The 17,379-nt window shown below is 62.4% G+C and overlaps 1 protein-coding gene across 21 annotated transcripts in view; it reads right to left on the bottom strand.

Moving 5' to 3' along the window:
• LRP8 (LDL receptor related protein 8) overlaps window positions 1-17,379 on the bottom strand; it is a 66,493-nt gene that overhangs the window by 36,184 nt on the left and 12,930 nt on the right. The window lies entirely within an intron of this gene.

Raw genomic sequence — 17,379 nt, 5'->3', positions numbered from 1 at the left:
AGCTCGCTCTCTCTCTCTCTCTCTCTCTCTCGGTGAAAACAGAAACACAGGTGGCTCCTGGGTGACCAGAACGTGCTTAGTCTAAGAGCTGGACCACATGACCTCCCATGGCCCCTCGACTTACTAAGGGCCATGTGGAGACAGGTGGCCTCCTAGGCCTGCAGTCCAAGACCAAGAGTTTGAGTCCAGGAAGGGAGACAAGATTCATCACAATCCTGTGACGACCCCCCCTCTTCCCTCAATTCCAGTTCCACGGACACCACCTCCAGGAAGCCTTCTCTGATCCCCTGCGGCAGCTGCTTTAGTCCCTTCAGCCAGTTCTCAGCCCCTTTACCTGCCAACCAGACAGGAAGTCGAGGTCCCTCGTGCAAGCACCCAGGAGCTCTCAATCATGAATCCAAAAAGTAGCTGACTGCTGTGTGGCAGGAATAGTCAGAGGTTCTGTGTTCAGAGTGGAGGAGAGGCCACCCACAACCCAACTCACGGCCTGCTCGGGAGGCACTTGCAACCTGCACCAGGGATTGCAGTCCTGACTCTGCCTCCTTCCTCCCCTGTGACCTGGGGGATGTTGGTTACCCCCGGGCCTCGGTTTTCTTGTCTGTGTAATGGGGAGAAGGAAACGATGCACAGCCCAGACTTCTACAACCTCCCCTTGAATGCCCTCGGGGCTCAGGGGCCACCAGGACCCCGCCTCTCCCCAGGAGCCCCAGCCTTGGCCCCACTCCCCACCCTCCCATCCTGGTCTCCACTGCTGGGCAGGCCCCTGCCTTGTTCACGTGGACCCTCGGCTGCAATGCACCATGGGTGCAGATAGCCCCTCCTCCGAGACCCCTCCCCATCACCTTTCCTCCCGAATGTCCCTCCAGAGTCGTCGTCAGCAAACTTGCTCTGTGACATCCGTCCAGAAGGCAGCCACGAGGCAGACAAGAGGCAGACGAGCGAGCACGGCTGGGTTTCAATAAAACTTTATTCACAGAAGCAGGTGGCAGGCTGGGTACAGCCTTGGCCAGCAGGTTGATGGCCCCTGCTCCAGACCATCATGGAGCCCCTGGGTCAAGCACAGTTTATTTTCCTCTCTGTCCCTCCATCAAAAGGGCCAGGTCAGGCTCACCTGGGACCCAACACAGGGCAGAGCTAAGGGGCACTGGACCACACGGACACATGGCCGGAGCCGGCCTCCCCTGTGTTTAATCCTCCTCTGGGGCATGACTGCTCCCCGTGCCCCAGCAGCCCAAAAGCGTACCCTGAGTCAGTCCCGCCTCTGCCTCGCTCTTCCTCCCCATGTCCTCTGCATGTGCAAGGCTGCAGCAAACCAAGGAAACAGAGGCCACTACACACAGGGGGCCAGGGCTCAGCAAGGCGGGGATGGGGAGTGGCCCTCCGGCCTCTCAGCCCCCGGCCCCAGAGACCCTCCCTGGACCCAGGGTATAGAGGTCACAGCAGTGTTGGGTAGCATTGCTACCCCCTGGTGAATGACAGCCCATGACCGTCTTAAAGCAAGCGCCGCGATGAACCACGGCGGCTGGGGACGCCCAGGACCGAGCAGTGGAGGGTTTGCCTTCCCCCAACCAGAAGCTCAGCGTTGGGCCGGTGCTACGGAACAGGGAGTCTGCCAGGGCCTGTGACGCCGCCACCCCATACTGGAGCATGGTTTGAGCCCAGGCTCCGCTGCCTACGCAGCTCCCTGTTAATGTACTTGGAAAAGCAGCAGAAGATGGCCCAAGTGCTTGGGCCCCTGCCATTCATGTGGGAGACCCAGGGTGGGTTCCAGGCTCCTGGCTGTTGTGGTCATTTGGGGAATGGACCATCGGAAGATCTCTCTCTCTTTCTCTCTCCCTCTCTGTCACTCTGTCTTTCAAATGAATAAAACAAATCTTTAAAAAAAAAAAAAGCACTCAGCATCCAAAGGCAGAAACACAAACCCCAGCTTTTTCTCCTCTCCGTTGGAAAGTTCATCAAGGGCTTGTGCGTGCCGGTGTCCGTGCTGGGTGCTCGCTTGACAGATGGGAAGCCACACCTGGGTGGCAGCAGTGCCACGGTCTGACCCCGCAGCCAGAAGCCTGCTCTTCCCCACCCTGGCTCCCCACACAAACAGACATGGAGGAAAAGCCCCAAGTAAAGCCCCTTGGAAGCCTCAGCCCAGAGTTTGACGAGCGCTGTGCCTGTTCCAGGCCCTGCTGAGAACACAGGGAGGTTCAGGCCTGCCTGGGCCCCAGGAGCCCAGAGTCCGCGGGCAAGCCTGGCACGGTGCACGTGGGCAGTGCCCACAAGGGCAAGACGGGCATAAAGCAGACGGAGGGGAACGGCTCCGCCACTGGGCACAGGACCCTTCCTCCAGGCCCCCGGAAGCCCAGGTGTGAGTGTGGCCCCCTCTCCCATGGATGCCAAGTCCCGGCAGGCACTGGGCAAAGAGGTGAGAGCAGTCACAAGCTCCATGGCCTGTAGGCCAGCTTTGAGGGCAGCCAGGCCCAGGAGGTGGCAGCTGCATGGACAGGTGTCCCACAGCGGTGTCTCAGAGAACTGCTCTGCTTACTATCCAGGCCCCTTGGGCATTTCCAACCCTGGTTCTGGCCTGGGGTCTTTCTCCCAATATCCCAGGACCTCCTCACAGCTATGCTGGTAGCGGCTGGGAATCCACTGTACAGAAGAGGCGAGGCTGGCAGGAGGTGGCGGAAGTCCACGTGGCAACTGCCAATGTGTGGGCTCAACAAGGAGCCCAAGGAGGCATATGCGGTGAGCCGCTTCTCGGGTCCCAGGCGCCAGAGGACCGACAGTGGGGCAGGCCAGCTACTCAGCACAGAGGTGCCTGCGTGTGGCAGTGCCTGGAATGTGCAGAACAGACCTGGGCTGTGACACCTTGTGCATTGCTAATGGTCTGCACGGCCACTAACAAATATTTACTTACTTGAAATGCAGAGAGAGAGACGGACAGAGACATCTCCCATCCACTGGTTCATTCCGCAAATGCCTGCAACAGCTGGGGCTGGGCCAGGCTGAAGCCAGGAGCCTGGAACTCACCCTGGGTCTCCCATATGGGTGGCAGGAACCCAGCTACTTGAGCCGTCACTTGCTGCCTCCCAGGGTGTGTATCACCAGGAAGCTGGAGCTGAGACTGGAGCCCAGACCCTGATACGGGATGCACACCTGATGCACACCCTCCACACGGTCACTTTTGGGTTGAGGACTCAACCATTTTGGAGGGCCCTCCTGGAAGTGTTAACCACAAGGAAGGATTTGCAAATCAAAGCTGAGCCTAGATCCTGCACTGGGTGACCGTGGGCAAACAGGGTTGAGGTTTCCCCTGTGGCACGGCTGTAACGACAAAAGGGAAAAGGGCTGGTGTGGGGGGTCTCAGGGAAACACCCCACCATCGGCCCATCCTGGTCCTGAGCCCAACAGCACGTGAGTCCCGCCGAGGGGCTGCTCCAAGGCTACAGAACAGGCCAGGGCAGACCCCCGCTCTCCTGGCCTGCGCTCCGCTTCCCAGGGCAATTCCCGGCTGGGCTCAAGGATTTATGTCCCTCCATGCCAGTCTGCCCCTTGGACAATGCCCACCTCTGTGAGTCCCTGTACTCCACAGCCCGGCAGTGACACCCCGGGCCTGCAACATCATAATCTGGTGCCATGGCAACAGATGGGCCGCCACAAAGGACTGGGGACTCCAGAGGGTGGTGAGGAGGGGCCGGCCCTGGGGAGGGTGGGAAATCTGGGACAAAGGGAGTGAGGCGGAGGAAAGCGCCACGGGCGCCCTGCTCTGCCACCTGCGGGCTGTGTGAGCTTCTGCAAGTTACACACCTGCTCTGAGCCTCACGCACACAGGGATGCTGTGAGGAGCGGACGTGCTAAGCCGGCCCAGGACAGCCCCCGGCTCCAGGGACTGAGAGCAGACTGGCGCAAGGCTGAGGAGGGTGGGCTCACAGCCCCATGCTGTGTGTGAGACGAACACAAGTTCACGTCAAGGCTCCCCATGCACGCTCACCCCCAGCCCCAGAGCAGAGAGGGGCTTCAAAACCAGGACGGCTCAGGGCTGCCCACAGAGCCGCGCCGTGTGCCCGCCTCCTGCCACTGGAGCCGCCTGCTGCGTCAGAGCCCAGGATCCAAACGCTGATACAGTACTCTCGTTTTACCTGCCTGAAAGCCAAGGCCCAGAGAAGGGACTGCTCAAGGTCACAGACATCTGCAGGAGGGCTGCACTTGAACCCATGTACTGACATCCAGTCCCACTGTGTGGCCAGGAAGCAGGCGGTGGCCGGGGGAGGGGGGGCACCCAACCCTGCCTAGAGGTCAGGGAAGGCTTCCTGGAGGAAGCAGGGAGCCAGCCAAGTGGTCAGAGTTGGGGAGAGCCAGGAAGGGGAGCAACAGGGCCTCGGGTGTGGGGGAGCCAGCAAGCTGGTTGTCAGGGGCCGGGGGAGGCAAGTGGCAAGGGACCCGGGAACTCCGCCAGACCCAGGGCCAAATCGCCCTGCCTGGCACCAAGCTGCCTGTCGGAGGTGCACAGCCTCCTGCTGAGCACAGGGACGCCAACAGAACCAGCAGCTCCAGGTGGCCAGGGAGCGTCCGCTGGGCTTTGGTGAGGCTGTGGCACAGGACGGGCAAGGCAGAGGGCAGGGCAGCAAGCGGTGGTGCCGGTCCAGCCAGGTGTTGGGCTGGACGCTCTTCCCCCTGGGAAACCCTGCAATGCTCGCCAGCTTACCAAAGGCCCTGAGAGGCCTGCAGTGACAACAGCTGATGGGCACCTTCCGTGACAGCCAGCACCTTCAAACTCGTTCAACCAAGGAACTTAGACGCCACGTCTCTGAAGTTCCCGATACACAAGTGGTGCAATGGTCACACCCGGGAGAACACTGCAGGGAGTAAGCCCCTCATCCCACCGCTGGGCAGACGAGGCCCGGAGGAGGGAGGGGCTGGCCTGCCATCACACAGCAGGGCCCGGAATGCAGCCCCCATGGCCAGAACAAACAGCAAAGGCGTTCACAGAGCCCAGAGCCCAGAGTCCAGGGCGAAGCCTGGGAACCCCACTGGAGGGGCCCTGGGTCTCAGGTCCAGGCCGGCCAGAGGGGACAGGGAAATGCAAGAGATGGCATCGGGTTTCTTAACAGACAGGTCTTGGGCTCCAAAGAAGGGTGGTTCCAATTTAGCACTGAGGTCCCTGGGCAGGTCCCTTCCCCTGCAGGCACAGGTAAGAGACAGCTGCAGTGTCAGACCCCCGCCTCAGAGCCTGTGCCTGCTTCCCTCCCCACCCCACAGGCCCTGGCCAGCAGCAGGTGGCCTGGCTCCCGCCCCGCAGCACAGCCCCAAGGCAGCTGGGCCACTGGCACCCGGGGCGGGGAGATGAAAGTGCTTGTTCCCCCCATGGCTACCCTTCGCTGAGCCCGCCAGGCCCTGGCGTTGCCAAGACGACCGCTGCCAGCAGAAAGAAGATCCGGGGTGGGGGCAGGGGGCGTGCCAGCCCGCCCCTGGCCTACTAACCTGGCAGGCAGATTTCAATGACAGCCCAGGAAGCTGCTATTAAACTGTCACCCCAGTCAGCGAGGCCACAGCCCCGAGTGTTCAGCAACAACACAGCAGGAGTGAGAGGGGAGGAGCCGCTGGCCCCCAGCAACCCGCACCGTCCCCCCGCCCCCCCCCCACCCGGAGGCCCCGGCCCGCCTGCCCATCCACCCTCGCAGGCGGTGGCGGCCCCTGTGCGGGACCTGGCCAGTCTGATTCTTTACTTTTAAGCAGAACGCCTTCTCCAAGTGAAATGCTGATGCAGGACCCAGGGGTCTCTGGCAGCTGCTTCCCTGTCAGCCCCTCAACAGCTGGCAGACGCTGGGGCGCAGAGCCCACCGTCAGCAACTTTGGGGCCCTGTAGCGCTGGGTTCCAGTTCTCACCCCCCGCCCCCATAGGCGCTGTTCCTGACATCCCTTGAGTTCATGACCCCATGGTCAAGGACATCCACAACAGGTTCCATTTTGCCAAGCCCAACACTGGTCACGCCCTAAGCCCCTGAGACGAGAGAGACTCCATGAAAGTGAATGCCACCCTCCCAGGCACACACAAGCCCCATTTCATCCCATGAGGGGCTGCATCTGACCCAGCCCATGTCCCTACGCTGGCCCTGTTCCCACAGGGTCCTGACAGCGTGGCCAGGGAGGGCGGGGCTCTGTGGTTCCGGCCACTCCCACTCCTGGGCAGATGACTCAGGGCTCCCTTTCTCCCCATCCCTGCCATCCCAGCTGGGACAAGGGAGGCAAGGAAGACACTGTGGGCGCTGAGGCACAGGTGGATGTGTGAGGGGCGTGAGGGGAGGATGAATGGGCTGGCGTGGGCAGCCTTCCTGAAGGAGGCAGAACCTGGGCTGGGCCGAGGGGTCACTGAGCGGCATCAGGATCAGCAGCGGCCCACGTGGTACAGACACAGCTGCCACAGCCTGCTGTCCTCCCGTCCATCTCAGTGTCCCCCTGATGCCAAGTGGGCACTGAACATCTACATGGGAGGACTTTGGCACAGCAGCTGAGATGCCTCTTGCCACCCATATCGGAGAGCCTGGGTTCAAGTCCCGGCTCCGGCTCCCTATTCCAGCTTCCTGCAAATGCACACCCTCAGAGGCAGTGGGCGGCGGCTCAAGTGCTTGGGTTCCCACGATCCACACGGGACACCTGCATCCAGTTCAGGGCTCCTGGCTTGGGTGTGGCCCAGCCCCAGCTGTTGCAGGCATCTGGGGAGTAGTCTGACTCTACCTTTCAAAAAAAAAGACAACCTATCACCTGTGGCCCAGTACCTCCAACAGGCCGTGCAGCCATTTCCCACCCCGGGCGTCAGCTGACACTCTGCATGCGGGACTCCACGACAGACGGGTTGTGGTTCTTGGCCCTGCTCCAAGCCCCTCTCCCACATACCCCAGCTGCTCTCGGACACTGCCTGACCCCAGGCTGGCTGTCACCAAGGGAGGCCCAAGCCCTCGCTGGGGTATGTGGGACTCCCTGTCGCCACGGGGAAGATGAGCGTCTCTGAGAGATGGACAACAAAGGCGTCTTCCTGTCGCGGGGCCTTGGACGTGCAGGGGGAGCTGAAGCTTGGGGGTGTGAGGGGAGCGGTGGGCAGGATGGGTCAGCGGGGGACCCAGCTGGCGCCTGCAAAGCACCCAACACGATGCTGGGGGCACTGCCTGGCGGCGCACGGAGGGAACGGCCTTTCCCGCTGCTCATCTCCCGGGCTCCGGCCAGCCCTGGCCTGGATTTCGGCCACCTTGTCGGCACTGGAATTGTAGGTCCCTACACATAGCTGGAAGAAAGCTCCCAGTATCTTCAAAGTAGAAGCCTCCAGAGGGTAGAAGGAAGGGCAGGGAGATCCTCAGGGCCTCCGGCCTCATAATGCCCACTCCCTTGTACAGGGAGCACTTGACCTACCCGGTGGGAACTCAGCTTCCTGTGACCAGGGAGCTTCCTGTGTGAGCCCAGCCCAGGCACCTGGGCTCAGGGGTCTATGTCTCTACCTCCCCGGGGGGGACCTCGAGCTTGCCACGAATCCCCACTCTGAACCAACGGACAGCGATACGGTTACCGTGGCGGCCACCTCCGGGTGCCCAGCCTGCTGCCTCTCTGCGGCGCCCCTCTGTGCTGGGCCCCGGGCTTCCTGCCAGTGACATGGGCAGCTGTGCCCAGGAAGATTGCAGGGCTCTCTGCAGCTGACCACCCACAGAGCCCGGCAGGAGGTCTGCAGCCTAAGGTGTTTCTCTGTGAGGTTGCCAAGGCTGGTGCCAGGGAGGCTGCTGGTTTAATTTGGAGAGAGGCTAAGAACATTTCCCGGAGCAGGGTTCATACTGGTCACCCTGGCCAGGCTTTCCTGTCCGACTGGCTCCCCACCTCCCCCGGCAGGGGATTCAGTGCCTCCCAGGGCACTCAGAACACTTTAAGCTGCCCCACTGACTGCCCTGGCCCGTCCCCCGCCACCCCCTGACGCCCATCACCACTTGATGGTCACAAACACACCAGGGGCTTCCCACCAGGTGCCTTTGCTCCTGTATCTCTGCCCAGTGACATCCCACCTGCCCAGGGCAACGCAAGCTTCATTTTACACTGACAATGCCCCCTCCTCACGTCCCTACCTGTGACACAGCAGGGCCTGCCTGGGCCCTGAGCGCCGGGGACGGAAGGTTCACTCTGCTCCATTCCCACCACCAGTTTTGGCAGCCCCGACCGCAGCAGGACCAGGGCAGAGCTCCGAGAGGAAGATGGACACAGCGCCCATCCCCCCACCGAGCTCAGAGACAGCCCAGCCTCCACCTGACCGGGGACATGCCTGGAGCTGGGCCCTCAGCTGCCCTTCATGGGGCTTCTGGGCGGGGTCATGAGGAGCAGTCTACAAAGCCAGAAACAGGCTGGGAGGCTCCACGCTGCTGAGGCTGCCCTTGACCTCCGGGGTGACCCTGGACAAGCTCCTTATCTCCTTGGACTCCCGTAGACATCAGAGGAGAAAGGAGTCAGGCTCCCAGTGAATGCCATTCGAGGACCTGTCCATGGCACTCACAAGGTGAGGGTGACAGGGACAGGCAGAGGGCACTCCAGCTGCGACGCTCTGCCCGGTGCTGAGGACAGTGGAGCACGTGGCTCAGGGCAGGTGCTCAGTGGACACAGGGGGAGGAGGGGACCCTAGGGGTGTCTGGGGACAAGGAGACAGATTAGGAAACTCAGCTCAGCCCAGAAGAAATCTAGCAGAACGCCCCATCCTCAGCTGCTCAGGCTGGCTCCTGGCGGCAGCCCGGGAGTTGGGTGAAAGCCTGGAAGTAAAGCCCGAAACAGGCGAGGCGGTCCCCAGGTCACATGACTCAAGGCAGGGCCAGAATCCGCTCATCTCCAGTGCCACACTGGGAAAGGAAAAGCAGGGTGCTGCTCCTGCACAGGGCTCACGGCCAAGCCAGCATCAGAACTCCGGACCCAGCAGCCTCGGTGCACGCAAGACAAGACCCCCCAGCTGGACCAGAGGTGGGCAAGTCATCGTGTGGCCCGAGACTCTCACGCCCCCTCTCGGAGCCTCAGTACCCGCAGCTGTGCAACAAGGATGCTGAACTTGGGCTCAGAGAAAGGGGTGGTTTAGGCTGGCAGCAGCGGGGCTGGGAAAGGCCGAGAAACTGAAGTCCTGTGTGCCCAGAAGGAAAGGGTAGATTCTGGAGCAGGTGGGGAGGGCTGCTCTGGCTCCCGGTGCACGTGGAGGGAAGCAGTCAGCCTCCTCAGGAGGGGGTTCCGGCCACAAGCCAGCCACACCCAACCCAGCAGCGCAGTCCCGGGACAGCAGGGCCCTGCTGGCAATTCCTGCAGCACAGTGGCTGGCCTCAGGCTTCCTGTGTCCAGCAGGCAGCCTACGGCTGCACCGACAGCAAGGGACTCAGCTAGGTCCTGGGAACAACTTGTAGAATCTTGCAGAGTCTTAGCCTCCTCCCCTACAAAATGGGGCTGGCAGGTGGGGGGCGGGACATCTGGTGCTGCTGGGGACGCCCATGTCCCATACAGGAGTAACTGGGTTCAAATCCCTGTTCCACCCCCAGTGCAGACCCTTGGAGCCAGCGGGGATGGCTCAAGCAGTTGTGTCCCTGCCACCCACGTGGGAGGCCCAAATTGAGCTGCAGGCTCCTGGCTTCCGGCTGGCCCGGCCCTGGCTGGTGTGGACACCGGGGAGTGAACCAGTGGATGGAAGGAAGCTCCTTCTCTTTCCGCTGCTTGTCTCTGTGTCTCTCTCCTTGTCCCTCTGACTTTCAAATTAATTTTTTATTTACAAAAATAAAACAAGGTTAACTTGTATCAGTGGGCTACCGGCCTTGGTGGTGAGAGCTAAAGGAGATGCAGACGTTGGCTGGTGCTGTAAGGTGAAGTGTGCAGGCCACGTGGGAGAGCTCTGGTCCGCTGCCCCCATGCCCCACCGCGCTCCGAGTTGCTGCGACTCTGGGTTGGGGGTAGCTGGGCTGGAATGGGAGAGGGCTCCGGGCAGGTGACGGGGGCAAAACTCCCAGGCGAGAGCTTCTGGGCCCCACTGCAGGGGTGGCCTCTCTACCTGGGGCACAGGAGGAGGCTCAGGAGGAACCAAGGGGCCCTGTGGGCAGAACACCCAGGGGACTCAGCCCTGGAGGCCCCGTGACCCGACCCTCAGATTTCATAGATGGGGAAAGGGAGAACGGAGAACCCTGGGCTGACCTGAGGTCACTTTCCGAGGCGAGCACAGCACAGTGCTCACAGTCCCTCCCCAACACAGCCCGGAACAGAGCCACGGCTCAGAGACTCGGGCAGAAGCGGAAACCAGCCTTAGAACCTGGACACACATGGTTCAAACACTCAGATGCACTTGGCAACAAGGTCATGGCCACAGAGACAGAATCTTCTCAGCCTGCAGACACTGGAAGCTCGCGCTCTTGGCCAGGAGGGAAGGAGCCCTCTCCAGGACAAGCCCACCTTGGACAAATGGATTTTGCTCCCCTCCTGCTTCTCTGGCTCTGGTCAGAAAGATGCCCGAGGATGTGGCAAGGAGCCAGGAGCTGCCACGAAATGACTGCCCAGCAGACAGGCTGGTAATAGGCTTCCTGGGAAAAGGAGGGAGGGGCGCCTCAATCCAGCTCACGGGGCAAGGAAGGAAATTCAGGCGGAACGCCGAGGGGGCCCCGGCTCCCGCCACCTGTGTGAAGCACCAGTCACCCCGGGCTGCTGGAAATCACAAGAAAACCCCAAAGAGAGCGCGATTGTGGCCCAGGGCTCATCTGGATTAGAATGCTTGTTTGCCCTGGCACCCTAATGATGGGAGTGAGGCAAAAGTCCCCGTTTCCTGGGAGACAGCCATGCCCAAGTGGGGGAGGAGAGGCAGGCCCACGCGCAGCCACTGGACGGCTTGGCAAGGCTCCAGGCACAGGGGGTCCTGGGGCAGGGCTGCTGGGGCCTCCCCTCGCCCAGCCCCTGCAGGCCTCAGCCGTAGTCCCCTGTTTTGAAGGTCAAGCTTCTGCCCACTCCCTGCCCCTGGGAAATGTCAGGTCCCCAGGGACCCTGCTAGGTGCAGACAGGGGGACGTTAGGCCACGTCGCGAGCTGTTGGTCCTGGGGGGGCTGGGGCTCAGGGACGTGGTGGGGACAGGCAAGCAGCACAGGCAGAGGTCCCAGCCACGGCACAGCTCAGCAGCTCCCGCCTGAGCTGCCACGGCTGCAGGAGACGAGCAGAGGGAAGCAGCGGGGCCTGGTGCCCGGCAAGCCTTCACTGCCCACTGGCATCCTGGGCCAGACCTCAGCCAGCCGCACAGCCGCTCAGAGCCCCTTCCTCAGGGCGCCCACAGCCTGCATCGTTCCCCCAGTAAGACAGGTCCTGCGACAGCCTGCAGGAGGGGGAAGCCAATCACAGCACGGTCTGCTGCCCGACGACCACCCGGCCCTCGGTCTTGTCTTCAGGGGAACACTTCCTCCCAGGAGACGTGTGGCCTGCTGCCTGCTGTGGCTCTGCTCCTCCCTGGAGCAGGGTAAGGGACCCAGGGCTGCAGTCCCGGCTTTGTCCCTTATGAGCTGTGTGACTTCAGGCAGGGTTCTTGGCCTCTCTGGGCCTGTGCATCCTTCTAGAGATGTGATGGTAAGTCCTAGTTTGCAAGCTGGCTGTGGGGTCACTACTCGGTCGGGCAGTCTTGCTTGCAGTTTTGGGAGGGCATCAGAGACCTCCACTGTCCTAGGCCACCTGTTCGTCTCTGACTTGTTTTCTCCACAAAGCAGAAGCAGCTTCCCTGGCTACTCCCATAGTGCTTGTGACCCTGAGTGGGCACAGCCAGAGCTGGTGCTCCTGGACACACAGGCAGCAAGCAGGGGGCCACAGGAGGCCCAGCCACCGCCTCCCCTCTCCCGAGCCCCACTGAGATCCAGGCTCCTGTAACACGGCTTCCCCTCCACCCAGGAGCAGGGAACGGAGCCGCTGGTACAGCTTGGGGAGCACATGGCCCCTTCGTGGGGGGCTGGAAGCAGAGGACACCTGCCCTCCATCCCACTGGGAGCCCCCTCGATCCCAGGTGGCACGGAGCCCTGCTCTGGGCCACAGTCCCATCACCTTGTGTTGCTGCCACTCGACTATCCCTCCCTCCCTGACCAGGCGGGACATGGTTTGCATTGGTGGGCACCAAGGGGATGCCGAGGGAGCACGTGCAGAATGAATGAATGGATGCAGGCCTGACCTTTTCTATCAGAACGGAATCTACAGCCTGATGCACAGAGCACCAGGGAAAATACTGCTTCAGACTCGCTCACCCACGCACGACCTGGGGCTTTCAACCTGGCCCCTCCACACTCTGGCTCTGTGCAGGCCTGGGTCTCCCCATCTGTCAAACCAGGGATGAGGCTTCACCCCGCCCCCACTGAAGGCCAGCGTGCGCTTGCCAAGCCCGGTCCCCCTCACCTCTGCACAGCCCATCTGTGAGCACCGCCGCAGCCAGGAGGGGTCAAGGGGGCCGGCCTCACTGCACCTGAACTCCAGGGCACAGACCACACACAGAGTGTGCGCAGACGGGCAGACACTCGGACGCATGCACACAGCACACGCCTGTGCAGATGGGCCCACGTGCACACTCCGCTGAACACACTGACACACGTCATGCTGTGCACACGCCACAGGTGGCTGCCCGCACCCCTCACACACACTGCACACAAATATGTGTAGATGTCCCTGCCTCTCTGTGGCAGCCAGATGGTGGGATTCTCCCAGAGGGCTACCATTTAATGCTCTAATTAATTAAAAAACAAAACCACAACTAGGTATCCAAGGCTGGGGTCTGCTCCAAACAGCCTGGCCAAGGCCTCGTCTGAGGCCACCTGGCCAGAATGCAGGCCTGAGCCTGGCTCTAACGCTGCCCCCACAACCCAGGACAGGGAAAGAGCCCCTTGCCATTCTCGCCTCAGAAGACAGGGAGCTCAGACCCCGTGGAGGCCGGAGGCCACTGGCTCTCCTGCCAGGCTGCCCTGCCATGGGAGGGCATCTGCCCACCGCAAACTGGGCTCGGGGGCTGGCATGCAGAACCAAAGGCACCCTCGCTGATCCCTCCTGGCTACGGAGCAGGCTTCAAGGGGCCGTGGGCAGAAACGGAAGGGAACTGGATGTGCACAAAGCACAGAGCTGCCCGACAGTCTGCGTGGGAGGCAGAGGCAGCGGCACCCAGAGAGCTGAAGGCTGGCAGCCTGCTCCTAGGGGACCAGCGTTCATCCTCACCCCCACCCCGGGGCTCCAGGCTGTGAAGGCCCCAGTGGGGAGGGTCACTCGCCTGCCTGCCAGGCCTTGTCTCTGCCTCTGCTGGTGCCGGTGCAGGCGGTGAGTGTTCGGGAAATGCGGCGGTGAATACAGCGCCTCACTAGGAACAATCCGCTCTCAGGAGCGCGGCAGACACAGTTTGGGCCGGATGTCGCCCTAGTAGGCCAGCCCGGCCCTGGCCTGCGGCGTCCCTGCTTGTGCGTGGGACGTGAGAAGCCCACGGAGGGCTGACACACAGGACTGGGGGCTGCCCCTTTCCGGGACTAGGGATCTGGGGCTGGAGACATGTAGGAAACCAGCACAGGGGCCCTGGGGCCTCTGCACCTCCCATCCCAAAGGAGCCCGCACTCAGGTCTCCCGGACTGGCCTGCACAGTGCCTGACATACGTGTGAACCCTGTCCCTGCCATCACTGTCCCCGCCAGCAAGGGGGTGGGGGAACAAATGCCCCCTGGAGGGGCTGCTGAAGGATTCGGGAGGTCAGCGTGGAGAGCAGGGACACACTCAGTGTGTCACATAGTAGGCAACGCCAGGTAGGGGACCACAGACACCCACTATGCTCTCTGACCAGAGCCCTAGAAGAGCCAAGGTGAGGAGCAAGGTGGGGCCTGGGGACTGCAGAGGGAATCTGGGCAGGGCCTCCCATCAGACCCGAAGGCCCCAGTGGTGCCTTCAAGTGGCTGCACCGTGGCACACTTCCTCAGCTTCCCCCAGGGCCAGGGAACGCATGCGCCAAATGATCAGGCCTGATTGCCATTCTTAGTACCAACGGGGGTGGGGGTGGCGCCCCAGACCAGAACCAACGCGGAGCAATGGCAGGACGGGGGCCCAGCCCCCACCTCTCCTGTCCTCTTGCACCTGTCCCGCCTGTGTGAGGGTCTTGCTTGGGCTCCATCCACCCCACTGCAAACTCACTCCCTGCCTCCAGGGACAGCAGGCTCCTGGCCCAAGGTCCCCAGCTCCCTGCTGAGGGACTACCCAGCTGGAGTCGTGGTGCCAAGAACCTGCCTGGGAACGGTGTTGGGGGAGGGAGGAGGAGGGGCTGGGGCAGGGGCAGATTCCACCTGCAGAAAAGCCCTCAGGACCCCCAGCTCTGCCACTGCCTCCCCTCCCCACCCCGTACCGCGTCCACAAGCCCTGCCTCGATGCCCCGCTCCGGAGGCCTCCCTGGCCGCCCCAGCCTCCTCACCTCCCAGCCACGTGACTCAGACTGCTGCCGGTCACTGCCTTCCACTTCTTTCTGTCCTCTGAAATGGGGGCCACCACAGGACCTGCCACGGGGAGGGCTCGCACAGGGTGTGTGTGACTACCGACGACCCAGGCACCGAGCAGCGGAGAGCGGCAGGGCTCCCCGGTCTCTGCGGAGCCGCCCTGAGGCAGCAGGGCTGGGCCCCCGCTACAGACCTGGGAGCCCCAGGGCCTCTCAGGACAGAAGGAACTTTCTAGAAACCTTGGAAAGGACCACTGGATAAAGCAGCGCAGTGTCCACCCCAGGAGGCGTAGGAGCAGGGGCCCCACTCACCCCCCCAGCGAGCGCTCACTGGGGCGCCTCCTCTGTGCTGGGTCCAGGGGCTGGGAGAGAGCAGGAGAGTCCACCCTGCCCAGAGTAACCCGCCCGCTAGAGGCTAACAGATGCTGGGGGTGGGGGGAGGGCACACGGGCCCTGGCCCAGGCCTGCCCAGCCCCACCCCCCCAACAGACCCTGGAGGAAACACAAGAGGCCCTCTGGCCATGAAAAGGAACTCGGGAAGCAGCCGGCAGCTGCGTGAGAGCCTGAACCGTGGCCTGGGAGACCCCTGCCCCGAGCCCCCAGTGCCCTCTGCAATGCCGAGGCCTCCCAGTGCCTCTTGATCACAGCTCCAGGCCAGCCCCCAGAGCCCCTGCCCACCCCCGACACCCAGTGAGGAGGGAGCAGGGAGTACTCTGGGCAGGAGGCTGCCTACACAGGGCCAAGGGCACGTCTGGTCTGGTCCCAGACGGATGGCAGCCTCACCCCTGCCCAATTTCGTGCCTCACAGCATCCCCCCACCCCCGCCGATGGTTCCTGGGGAGCAGGTTCCAAGGAGGCCCGGCAGCCAGACCACCAGCTGCTTCCCCCTCCCCAAACAAACCCTGGCCACAAAGCACCCCCAGATCCGCCCGCCTGCGGTGACAGCCTCTTGGCACGGGCTCTCCCCTTCCCTCCATCTGTCAGCATCGGTGCAGACAGGCTGTGAGAACCACAGAGGAAGCCGCCGAGCTGCTGGGACCCCTCCCCTCCCCCTCCCCCAGCCCCACCTCGGCCTCCCCCTCCTGCGTCTCTCTCTTTCCTCCCATCTGTCTCCCTCTTTTCCTCCTGGTGAAAGCACTCAGAGAGTGAGTTGGGTGGGGGGAAGAGCCCTGGCCAGCCGGGGACCCTCATCTATAATCACCGCCTCCCAGCCTGGTCTTCCCGTCCCTACCTACTAAGAAGTCAGCGCCTGTGGGACTGTGGGCTCAATGTCCCCATCTGTACAATGGGCACAGTAATTCCTGCGGGGCCCACGTCCTGAGGCCTAGAGGCAACACGTGCGAGGGCTCTACCAACCGCAGAGCCTCATCAGAGGGGAACGGCCAGTGTCCCGGCTGCCTCCTAACGAATGTAGGACTAAGCTCCTGAGCTACTCCTCTGGGGAGTAGTGAGGCCAGAATGGGACACAGACGGACAGACAGATGGACAGACGGACGGACAGACAGATGGATAGACGGAAGAGAATCAACAGCAGCGGGAATGCAGGCAGGCCATCGATGAGACAATTCTCACTGTATTAGTGAGGCGAGCAGGGCAGAGGTGGGGAAACTGAGGCGGGAGGGGGGCATCAGTCTCCTGCCCCTGCACCAGGCTCAGCCCTGGCTGCTCTTCCCGACCCTCCAAGAGGCTTGAGTTCCTCTTTGCATCCTCCCAAAACCTGGGAGAGCAATCAGCTCGCTCTTGGTTTCTGAGGGTGCAGGGCCCGACTGGCGCGGGGTCCACGAGGAATGGTGGGGCCCTGCCACAGACCTCTCGTGGGGAGGGCAGCTGGGGCTTGGGGGTGCAGGGAGCCTGGCCACGCGCCCCAGGGTGCCAGAGACTGAGGGGTTCCTGACAAGCCGGCTTTAGTCTCGAAGCAGAGCGGGACAAGTCGGTCACCCTTGGCGTGGGCTGGCACTTGGCAACACCAGAGCACTGGGCAAACACAGGCGTGGGCATTTTCACTGAAAAGGAAGCAACCCCCCTGCTCACCCCCTGGCCTGTGAAGCTTGGCCCAGGGCTTCGGAGGCCTGGGGGAGGGGAAGTGCTGGTCTGGCTGCAGTGGGGGCCCCTCGGGGCTGCGTCTACTCCAGCCATGGCACAGATGCACTTGCGGTAACCGGGAAGGGTCTTGGGTCCCATCCCCATCACAGTGGAGCCAGCTGGGGTTCCCAGTGCGCCCACAAGGTGTGCCCATCGGTAGCTCCTCCTCAGGTGCGGCAAGGGCAGTAGGCATAGAACCAAACCTCCCTGGGACCTGCAGGGCCGCCTGGCTCAGGCATGCACGGCAGGGGCAGAAGGCACTGGGCAGGAGCAAAGCCCTCTGCCCTCCTCTGCCAGCCCTGGCCGGGACCCCTTGTCTCTGTCCCTGAGGCTCACGGTCTGCGCTGTGAAGCACAGACTCTTAATGAGGCCATCACAGTGTAGAGTGACAAGGACAGATGGAGGGACACGCAGGATGGGGAAGCCCGGGGGAGGCTCGGACCCACAGGCGGGGAGGGGAGGGCTCCCTGGGAATGGTGATTCTAGAGATAAAGGGAGTTGGACAAGCAGAAGTGAGGCCCTCCAGGCCAAGGAGAGGGTGTGGAGCTTCTGGTCTGGGCTGTGACTGGCACTGATGGTGACATCGGAGGATGGAGAGGTGACAGGTTCATGTGAAGTGTTCATTTACCGATTTGAGAGACAGAGAGAGAAAATCTTCTACTTATTGGTTCACTCCCCAAATGCCCACAACAGCTGGCGCTGGGCTAGGCTGAAGCCAGGAGGCAGGAACCGCATCAGGTCTCCCACGTGGGTGGCAGGGACCTGAGTACTTGACCCATCATCTGCCACCCCCCAGGGTGCACGTTAGCAGGAAGCTTGAATCGGAAACGGAGCTGAGATCTAAACTCGGGCACT

This window comes from Oryctolagus cuniculus, chromosome 7 (genome assembly GCF_051225735.1).
Source record: "Oryctolagus cuniculus isolate XC-2025 breed Fujian yellow rabbit chromosome 7, ASM5122573v1, whole genome shotgun sequence".
In the NCBI taxonomy this organism is placed as follows: Eukaryota; Metazoa; Chordata; class Mammalia; order Lagomorpha; family Leporidae; genus Oryctolagus; species Oryctolagus cuniculus.
Note: the sequence above shows the minus strand (reverse complement) of the source record. Positions and strands in the feature narration are given on the sequence as shown.